Raw genomic sequence first — 10,484 nt, 5'->3', positions numbered from 1 at the left:
AACAACACCGATTTATTATCTTACAATTGTCAATATAAGAAGTTTGAAACAGGACAGCAAAGTTACAATCCGACATGAGAGTTTATCATTGGAGGCACTTGTCTGCATCCTTAGCTTGTGGGCCATTCCTGAATCACCTAGACTACTGCTCCTTTGTGTCATAGCTTTATTTGGCCATCCTACCTCACACTTGCAAGTGTCCTGCAATGACAGTGGTCCTACCCATTCACTACAGAAGACCACCTGTCCTTTACATGTCTTCCAACTCTCTCTCTCCATGTAAGGTAACATATTCATGGGGAGATTATAGAAACATTTTATGGTGGTCATTATTATATCAACATATTCCTTTATTTTTTTAATATTAACAACTTTGGTATCCACAAACCTACTAAATAAGACAGCTATAAGAGGTCATACTCTAGAAAAAATATACTCATTGATGTCACTACTTAGAGATTATCCTCTGTGACAAATTTGAACTGTTCTCATGTTTGAATAGTTTCTTCCTGTATAGACTCAGAGCAAGCAGAATGAAAATGTAACTTCTTCTAACTAGTCCCCAATCTCTTTTAGCTCTGCACTACTAAACTAAAACAGTTTCATACTTCACCATTATTTTGTCTAAGACATATTTTGTTTAAGTTTACTTTTAAATCCATTTTGAGTGCAGGATAACTATGAACTATGAATGGCTGAAAATTTGCTGAAGAAAATGGGGCAGAAGAAAAGGCAAACAATAAGCCTCCATCCTGTTCTATTCTGTGTGCAGACTTTATCTCTGCACTTCACAATTGTTTAACCATTTGAGCTGGTTTTCACTAGCTCATTGATGTCTCTCTCTGAGGCGATTGATGGGACACCCTAAGAAAAGGTAGAATTCATTACAATTAGTAGGAACAGTTTTCATGCCACAGTTTTTTCACTTAATGGCAGCATTTTTAGGAAAGAACTCAAGTTGAAGGAACAGAGTTTGTTGTGTTTTCTTTTAGGTAGCTAGGCAGTCCATTGCAGGAGGGAGTTTCAACTAGACCAAAAGAACCACCTTTTTCAGAAACAAGTTCTGGCATCTCCTTTGATCTAGACAACTGCTGGATGTTTTGAAATGACAGGTTTTCCTACCCATCAAGATTTCAAAAATCCTAGGGTAGGATTTCAACTAAAGCACCCTGTTGCAGCTATAAAATAGGTATGTGGAGTTTGATTTTGATTAAATTCCTATCTGTATTGTCACCTCTGAATAAGACTTCTCCTAGGTGGCCAGATGAATGGGCACAAAGCAAAGGCCAGTTTTCAGGTATTGAATTCAAGCAAAAGCAATCTACCCCTGAAGCTTCCAGGAGGCTGTTACTGGGGAAGTAAAATTACACTGTTAGAGGTCAGAAGCTCCTATTCACCTCTCTGTAGCCACATGAAGAGAAATTTTCTTTGGTGGGACCATACTATAGTTATGGAACAGCATGATTATACCTTTGGTGCCATGGGTTGAAATCAATTTTAGAAAATAAATCTATAGCTCATTCTGTGACTTTAATAAAAAAAAAAAAAGGAGTTCTGCAAACACTTTCAGGAAATTTTCTAGGCTGGAATGTTTAATCTCACTAATTGTTTCAACAAGCAAAAGCCAACTAGAACTGATTTGGAATCTATAATGTCTACATAACACTTACTCATCTCTTCAGACTCAGACAATGAACTTGGTAGCATGTTGAAGCATTACTTGGACTATAGCCTGAGTACTAACTAGGGAATACTATGTATGTCACTTTCCAGAATTGATTCCTACTCTTTGTTTGTTGTTTTTTGGTTTTTTGTTTTGTTTTGTTTTTGGATTCCTACTCTTTAAATTCCATTAGCCCAAGAAGATAATGAAAGCTGTTAGCCAGAACTTTAGTCTCAGATCAAAAAGAAAAAACAATAGATTAAGCTAAAGGAAAACAAAAAAGAACTCAGTCGTATTGCCTGAAAATAAGGGTCATGTGCTCTACAACACTATAAGGAATGCTAGGCTGTTTCCCAGATACTTAGAAAGTAACAATTCTTCATTTCAAGAAACTTACAGTAAGACATGGACAAATGACCTTGGATTTTACTGCTATTTTTCTGTTTGTCCCTCTTGTCTACAGTGGAATTGGGATTTATCCTACACTATTATTTCCAAGGCTCTAAATATATTTTAAGAATGAGATATTGGTAAGTTAAAGGTCAAGCTATGTATGTATGCATAAAAAAGACTCCCACTATCTATGCTTTGCATGTTACTGTCCTTCACCTGTCTATTTCCTATGGTTCTTGTAATTTTCATATTTGCCAATGGAGTCTAAGAATTCTTACAGGGGACTGAAAAGACATTTTGTATTGTACAGTCCTGTATATTCTCAGAGCACTCAATAAGAGGCATTTTATTATATATAAGGCATGTATGTGTACACATGCATACATATATACTTACATATATGTATCAGTACATATTTTATATGGTAAATATGCATGTAGATTCCAGCCTATAATTGATACAAACTCAGGCTTATTTTTTCCTACTGTAATTTATTTAAAAATCTCATTGGTATAGTATAATAAAAAAGTCAAATAGTAAAAGAACAATGGAAAGAAAGTCTGCCTCTCTTAAGAAACAATCTCTTGACCATTTTCTAATCTTTATACTTGTTCATTTCAAATACTAAATAATATGCATATGCTATTCCTGAATGTATCAAATTTATATTTTGCCTATTGTCTCCCAGAAATGAAAGATACAGATTTAATTAATATATTCAACCATTCTCTCCTCAACCACCATTTCCTCCTATATTTGATCCATTATCATTTTTATTTCCTTGCTTGTTTATCCTTAATTACTTTAAATAATATACTGATGCCTCAATGTCTTGTTATAGAAGGTTCAATTTTCTCAAGCCATGTTCTTGGGCATAAAAAAGGATTAGCTTCATTTTCTTTAACTGAAAGCATACATTTCACTAGCTGGCAGAAACCTTAATCATTGCCGATTCTAAGCAAACATTTTACATATAAACTCTATAAAGTCAGATTTAATTCCTCCCACCTAAAAAGCTGGGACTTTTGAAGGGTGGAAGCACTGGAAAGGATAGGCTGCTGTTGATGGTGGGCCAGGATGTGCTACTTGATCATTAGCTCTGTTGACATCCACTGAGCTAGTGGGGAACTGCCAACAACTCTAGCTATTTGTCCCTGCAGGATGGGTTATCTCTGTTCTGAGAAGAGATCCCTTCAGATCCAGGAGCCTTTGTATGGCCCTATTGAAAGGCATGAATAACTTTCGAATTCCCTTTTGTGACTGGAGAAACAGAAATGGGAGCAGAAATGTGTTGGACCCTTTATGACTGGGACATTCCCTCCCCTACAGTTATCATAGTCAGTTGTAGCACCACTCTGTTGGGAAGTGGAATGACTCTGTGAGGCTTGCACACTGGCTTGCTGCCTTCCAGAGAGGAGTAGATTGCTCCTTTCTTCTTTTTTTCCATATATTTTTATTGTAATTAATAGAAGGGTTACATTATATTCACCAGATAGAAGGTGTAGTACTTCACAAACATTGATACCCTTTCTCATGTCTTGGTCCCCATTTCCCTCCCACCACCCCCACCGCTCATCTTGTTTTCCCCCCTCCCCTATCCGATTTCAAATAACCAAATAAGCATATATACAATATATCAGATAACCAGGTGAAATACTGTAACAATATGAGTTAACCAAGGGACAGCAAAAGAGATGAGAGATAATATAATACATTAAGGACAACAATCACACATATGGCTTTTGTTTCTATATCCTGGAAGTCCTTTCATTAAGTGTCATCCTATATGGCCTTATGTATCTAGGTTTTGTTCTATTGTAAATCTCTGCTAGGAGAGCTCAAGGTTTCTACTGATTATGACAAATGAGGGAAACCGTTGAGCCTATGTTCCTTTGAATCTGGCTTACTTCACTTAATATGATTTTTTTCTGTCTTTCCATTTCCTTACCAATGGGGCAATGTCATTCTTTCAGACAGCAGCACAGAATTCCATTGTGCATAAATACCACATCTTGTTGATCCATTCATCAAATGAGGGACATCTGGGTTGGTTCCATATCTTTGCTATGGTAAATAAGACTGCTCCTTTAACTCTTACCTTTTCCAGACCTTCCTCCGCCCACCCCAGGACTGAGGTTAGAGGGCAGTGGCACAGCACAGACAACCTCACCGAGTTCTTGCTTTCCCTATAACTCTCTAAACCACTAACTGCTTTCCTTACTCCAGGCAAGCTTGCCTTTATACCCCAGTTTGGGAATTTAGTAATATATTTCTTTCTTTTGCAAATCAAAGGTCTATGGGTTTCAAGGAAATGAATTTCAAAAAGCATACTTAGAATTTCAAAAGCCAAGAACTTGATTGATGAATGTGGCTTTGTCAACTCTCCTCTAGCTAATAAGCTTAAAGTGCTTCGTACAATATTTAATAGAAAGATTTCAAGATTAAAAAATAAAAAAGGATTGAGCTATATAAGGAATTACCAAATATTACCATACACCCAGCTGTAATGAAGTCAGTATCTCTATTCTACTCCATGGCTGGGAAGGCTATTTGGCATCCCTCCTCCCTCCTCCTTGTCTTTCACGCTACTCATTTTTTTAATCAGTTACTGTCCTGCCTCAAATGACACAATAGGTGATTTATGATGCCCTAAAAAACTATGGATTTATTCAAAAATCAGTAAATCCAGAGACAGGCAATCCTGAGCAGATACAATTTAGACAGATATTATGTAAAGCTTCATCTCTACCTTCCCATGAGATCTTCCTTAGAATATCGGCTTGAAATCCCAGAGTGGGAAGATCCCTGTAGTCTGACCAAATACATCTATGAGAAAGGAGTAGAGAGTTAAGGCTAGAAGCATTTGTTTCCCTTGCTCATAAACCAAATATTTTCCTGAAATAGTTGTCCTCATAAACTTCTATTTGTTCTTTCTGTCACATGGCTCTAACAAGCTGTATATATAATTTGGACATCATTTACAAGTACTACCTCTGTAGGAAAAAGGTTCACAGATAACAATGGAAATGAGGGGTAGAGTCACATTATTTGTAGCATCTACCATGGCCTTCTCTTTGGCTTTTCAATATACACTAGTGAAACATTCAGTACCCCATCAGTAAGCGAAACAACTGCAGCCTCCTTCAGTTGCTGTATGAAACTCTACACTCTCCGAATAATGGCCTATCTCTTTACCAAGTATAGGTAGTTACCCTTGAGGTAAGATAAGGTGGTTTATGACTAAGAAAAAAAAGCATACTTGATGTATAGTGGAAAAAAAGAAACAGAATAGCTGAAAACCAGAAACAAAACCAATGTGAAACAAAGCAACACAAATACCTACTCCTTAGCAAATGGCAGAGTGAAAAATTTAGAGTGGTCACTTTTCCTTTCCACATCACACTTTATTATAGCCAATAAGAACTTTGGCTCCACTTTCTCTGTGAAATGCTTAGGTTCTTTCTTCCCCTGTGCTGGATCTGTTCTCTAAGACACCCATTCCTAATCACTGTCTTCCATGTCTCATTTGAAACTGGTCAACAGGTTGATCTGCATAACACTGTGCAACTTAGCACTGCATTTCCTCCTGGTACAAAAATCAGGTTACTGATAGGTGGTGGTTCTCAAACAATAGCAGTCCCCACCCAGCTCCTGAGATGTGGGGGTGCATTTGATAAGGTCTGGAGATATGGTTCTTATTGGTGGTGGTGATTTTTGTTGTTGTTGTTGTTGTTGTTGTTGTTTTTGTGGGTCATGGGGCTTGAACTCAGCTTGGGTGCTGTCCCTGAGCTCTTCAGCTCAAGGCTACCACCCTACTCTTGAGCCTAGTCCCATTTCCCATTTTCTAGAGTTTAATTGGAGATAAGAGTCTCAGGTCCTTTTGTGCCAGGGCTGGCTTTGAACCTTGATCCTCAAATCTCAGCCTCCTGAGTAGCTAGGATTACAGGCATGAGCCACCACACCCAGCTGGAGATATAGTTGTTTGTCACAACTAGAATAGGTGTTACTAGTATCTACTGAAATGAAGTCAGGGATGCCACTAAACATCCCCCAATCCCAGGACAACCACCCCCCATAATCTATAATTATGTCCAACATGTCATCATGATAAGGTTGAGAAGCCTTAGCACAATATAGTCTCATTTCTATTCCTAGTTATTTTGTAGACTTAAGCATAAGAACTAATTCATGAGGTCCATTGTGACCTAATAGAAATCTCCTGGGCATTTACAGGAAAAGTACACTCACTAATAACAAACAGAAGTATGCATAGCATTCTTCTTCATGTTATGCTTGCTGCTATCTGCAACCTGATGAAAGAAATCACTAGGATGCAAGTGATTTCTTTCATCAGGTTGCAGGTCTGAAAGATGAAAACCCAGGACCTTACTGACTTTGCTGAGCTACTTCCATTTCAGAATCCTATCTCTGCACATGGGAAAATGAATGTCCTACTTGCTCAAGTCAGTTTTAGTTGTGATTTTTCTGTTGCTTGAATTTGGATGTATCTCAGCAAGTCCAGGCTGCCCTTGTCTTTTGTTTCCATGTGGCTGGTTTTTGGTCTCTAACAGATGGTTCTTCCTCTTTTGTCCCATGGCTGGCGGTGCTCATTCATATTTAATAGCGAAAAAAAAAGGTAACTGATATAGTTTTCCCTTGAGGGTGTACATGTAGATCTGTACCCCCACCCCAAAAAAAACCTCCTTGAAGGAATTCTGACTTGGAAATCAGGCCATATAGATGAGGTATATAGACAAGAGTTTTGCTTTAGAATATCTCCTTTCCAGTGTTTTAACATGAATGAAGGACTGGCTTTTGTCGAGCTACAGGTCCAACATGGATGCCAATATACATCTAAAACTTCACTGCTTCTCATAAGATGGATTTGTTTTAGAAAAGAGCTTTCTGGGTTTGCTCATTTGGGTAAGTAGCCGGCTGGTTAGTTGGGTACACAGGTGAGACCTAGGCTTCCTGCCGTTGTGTGAAGAGTTGTGGAGTGTACCTACTTCCATTATGTTGGATGGTACTCCTTGCTCTTGGTTTATCTCCTGGTTTGGTGCAATATCTGGGAGTTCTTCAAAGCTCTTAGCTCTCACTGTCACCGCTACTTTGTAAGCCATGTTCTCTCTCTATATATATAGCATCCTCTCTCATCTTCTCCATCTGCTTATTTCCTGAAGATTTATTACTATTTTTTCTTCTTTCTTTTTTTGGTTGTCATGGGGCTTGAACTCAGAGCCTGAGTGCTGTCCCTGGACTATTTTGCTTAAGGTTAGTGCTCTACCACCTTGAACCACAGTTCCACTTCCAATTTTCAGGTGGTTAACTGGAGATAAGAGTCTCATAGACTTTCTAACCTGGCCTGACTTCAAACTGCAATCCTCAGATCTCAGCTTCCTCAGAAGCTAGGATTACAGATGTGAGCCACTAGCACCTGGATCATTACATTTTCTTACAGTGGCCCATTTTTTCTTATCCACTGTACTGGTCATCTCACTTTGAGTTAACGTTTTGTCTTAGTCCATTTTCCATTGCTTTAACATGTGTGAGACAAGGTAACTTATAAAGAATAAGAAAGAGTTGATTTGCCACATGGTTTTGAAGGCTGGAAAATCTAAGATCATGGCCCTAATATTTGCTCAGCATCTGCTGAGTGGCTTCTTGCTGCATCACAGTGTGGCCAAGACTTGTCTATAATAAGACGATGCAATCAAGTGAGCTCTTATTAATGCCACCATCCTGGAGACCTCTCATGACCTCATTCAGTCCTAGATACCTGCCAAAGACCTTGGGGATGAATTTTCAACACATGAAATTTGAGAAGGCAAAATCAAACAATCAGACCCTTCTTTTGTTCCCAGTAAGTATTGGGGATTATCAAAAGGCATAGATGTACTCAACCTGCTGTTTTCAAATCAAATGGAGAGTTTTCCAAATTTCACAGTCCTGTATAAATCTTTCTAAAAGAACACATTGCACATGGACTAGGAACCACAAACAGAGGGAGAGATTCAAAGTCAAAATCCAGGACAAAAGAAGAGTCAACTTAGCCATACTCCAGATGCCTGAATGTGTCTTTTTTTTTTTTTCCTGTACTGGAGGCATTTGATATCATCTGTCTTTATGTCACAGCTATGGGAAGAATTTGGAAAAGTTTTACCACGAAAGCTTATCCATCCGAGCTCAAGAAAGAAAACAGCAGCTATATAACAAGGATGACCATAGTATTTTTAATTTACCTCAAAAAACTAACCTGTCAGTCATAGCAAAGTCATTATTTTTTAATCCAGTTCCATAGTTTTGTGCCTGCCTGAAAAATAATACATGAATCTGTAGAGAAAGAATGGAGTCTATGGAATTCATAAACCCAACCCTTGCAATTGGAACCGAGTTTGACAAATGAGTCTCCTAGAAACTCTTTTCTTTCATTAGCAATGTTACTACGGCAACATGAACAGCAGGACTGGTTTTAGGGGAAGCTAATCTCTAAATTTGAATTCTCGTGATACTCAGATGGAGAAAAGAGATATAAGAAGTTTTCTGAAAATTCATTTTTAAGTTTCCAGAACTGTAATCAGTGCGTTGTTCTGGCCTCCAACCTCCACTTCACAAAGGAAGCTTAGGGAAGACACTGAGGGTGGGACACAGATCCTGCCACACAGTGGTCCCACAGTGCCACAGGCTCTGTGCTCCAACTACAGAGGACATCTGAGCAGAGATGCCAAGAGCGGTGTGTGTACTGGATAAATGGTGTTATCTCCTGCTCCAGAAAGGTTCTTGGAAACAAATAAGTACTTACAATGCTCCCCAGAAGCACACCGTACTCATCAATCTACACAGTGCAGATAGTCTCCAATTTGTTGCTTCCACCCTTGTAGTCCAGCCCCCAGGTGAGGAAGATGTATGTTCTCTCCTTCCTGCAGTGAAAGCCCAGGAAGTAGCTTGTCTCAGTGTCCAGTGACAGCACCCACTGTTCTAGCCACACCTCCTCCACTCCCTCCCACCCAAAGTTCTGGGCTTGGCATCTGCCTTCTGTTATGGAGAAAACCAATTCTGCACCCTTCTGGGTTTTATACCCTGCTTCAAACATGCCCTGTGTAAAACCATCTCGTGTTCACTCTTTGGCTTTAGTAAACACCCACATGCACTTCATGGAAAGTGAAGGGTTTTTTTGTTTGTTTTTGTTTGTGTGTGTGTGTGTGTGTGTGTGTGTGTGTGTGCGCGCACGCGCGCGTGTGCGCCAGCCCTGGGACTTAAACTAAGGGCCTGAACACTGTCCTTGGGCTTTCTCAAGGCTAGAGCTCTACCACTTGAGCCCCAGCATCACTTCTGGCTTTTTCTATGTATGAGGTACCAAGGAATCGAACCTGGGTCTTTATGCATGCTAGGCAAGAACTAAACTAAGCCAAACTCTCAGTCCCAGAAAGGGAAGTTTCAGCAAAACTTATGTGAATACTATACAGATGCAAAACTAAGTAAAAAAAAGGAATTGTTATGGGTTAGGTTTTTTTTTTTCCAAACTAGCTCCTTAAAAATATTTCCAGTAAGGACATATTTTAAAACTCTCCAGGTGAGAGAGCAACTACTTATTTGCAAGATTGTACTGGGCACTTATTCCCCTATAGGCAATTGATGGTACATGTTTATCTCATTACTCTTTAATGGATAATAAGCTATATCTAAAGAGAAAAGACCACCTAGGAGGAAATTCTGCATGAGAGTGTCACAAAGCAACCTAGGTGGAAAATAACAGACTATTAGTGAAATGCAAAACTGGAAAATAGCTACCTGAACAGCACATTTGTAGTCTAACAGATAGATAACAACATTCAACTGTTTAAGCTCTAATCCAGCTAAAATGATTCCGAACAAGGCTGACACCCATTAGACTTTGCAAGGTGTCAGTTGGAATACTTTTCATCTCCAATTAGTTAGAATACTTTTCACTGAGCCTAGATTTCTTGTGTGTTTTTATTTAGTTCTTTTTCTTCTCTTTTTAACAATTATCTTTAAGTAGTTATACAGTGAGGTTTCATTTCGATCTGCCAATTAAGAGTACAATAAATTTTGAGCACTTACCTCTCTCAAAATTTTCACCCATGTCTCCCGACTCCACCCATTTCTTCAAATTTCCTAGTTTCACTTGTACATATATACATTGAATATTAGAAGAGCATTCTCACACTCTTCCTCTCTCCATTCCTCTAGCTGCTCCTCTTGACCCATTCCCCACATTGACAGCACAAGTCCCAGCCTCTTGGTGTTCATTTTGTTAAACTACCTGATGGTTGTTCAAAGGTTAGAATCCTCTGCTGCTCTCATTGATGTGTTTGTGCACCTGTGCATAAGACCATGTATACCCTGCCATATAGATTTATAATTCAGATCTCATTTCTACATATGAGAGAAAATAGGCAGCTTTTGTCTC

At 38.8% G+C, this 10,484-nt stretch overlaps 1 long non-coding RNA gene across 2 annotated transcripts in view; it reads left to right on the top strand.

Moving 5' to 3' along the window:
* Nucleotides 1-253: 253 nt before the first annotated feature.
* LOC150064621 (uncharacterized) overlaps nucleotides 254-10,484 on the top strand; it is a 29,448-nt gene continuing 19,217 nt past the window's right edge. Inside the window, exons 1-2 of one of the 2 annotated variants that reach the window (XR_016535170.1) lie at nucleotides 254-284; nucleotides 993-1,189. This is a non-coding gene — a long non-coding RNA (uncharacterized LOC150064621). The remainder of the gene's footprint in view (nucleotides 285-992; nucleotides 1,190-10,484) is intronic. The other variant, XR_016535171.1, reaches the window with a different exon arrangement.

The sequence above is a fragment of the Megascapheus bottae genome, chromosome 4 (genome assembly GCF_031878675.1).
Source record: "Megascapheus bottae isolate mThoBot1 chromosome 4, mThoBot2.hap1, whole genome shotgun sequence".
In the NCBI taxonomy this organism is placed as follows: domain Eukaryota; kingdom Metazoa; phylum Chordata; class Mammalia; order Rodentia; family Geomyidae; genus Megascapheus; species Megascapheus bottae.
This window is presented reverse-complemented; position numbering and strand designations above follow the sequence as displayed.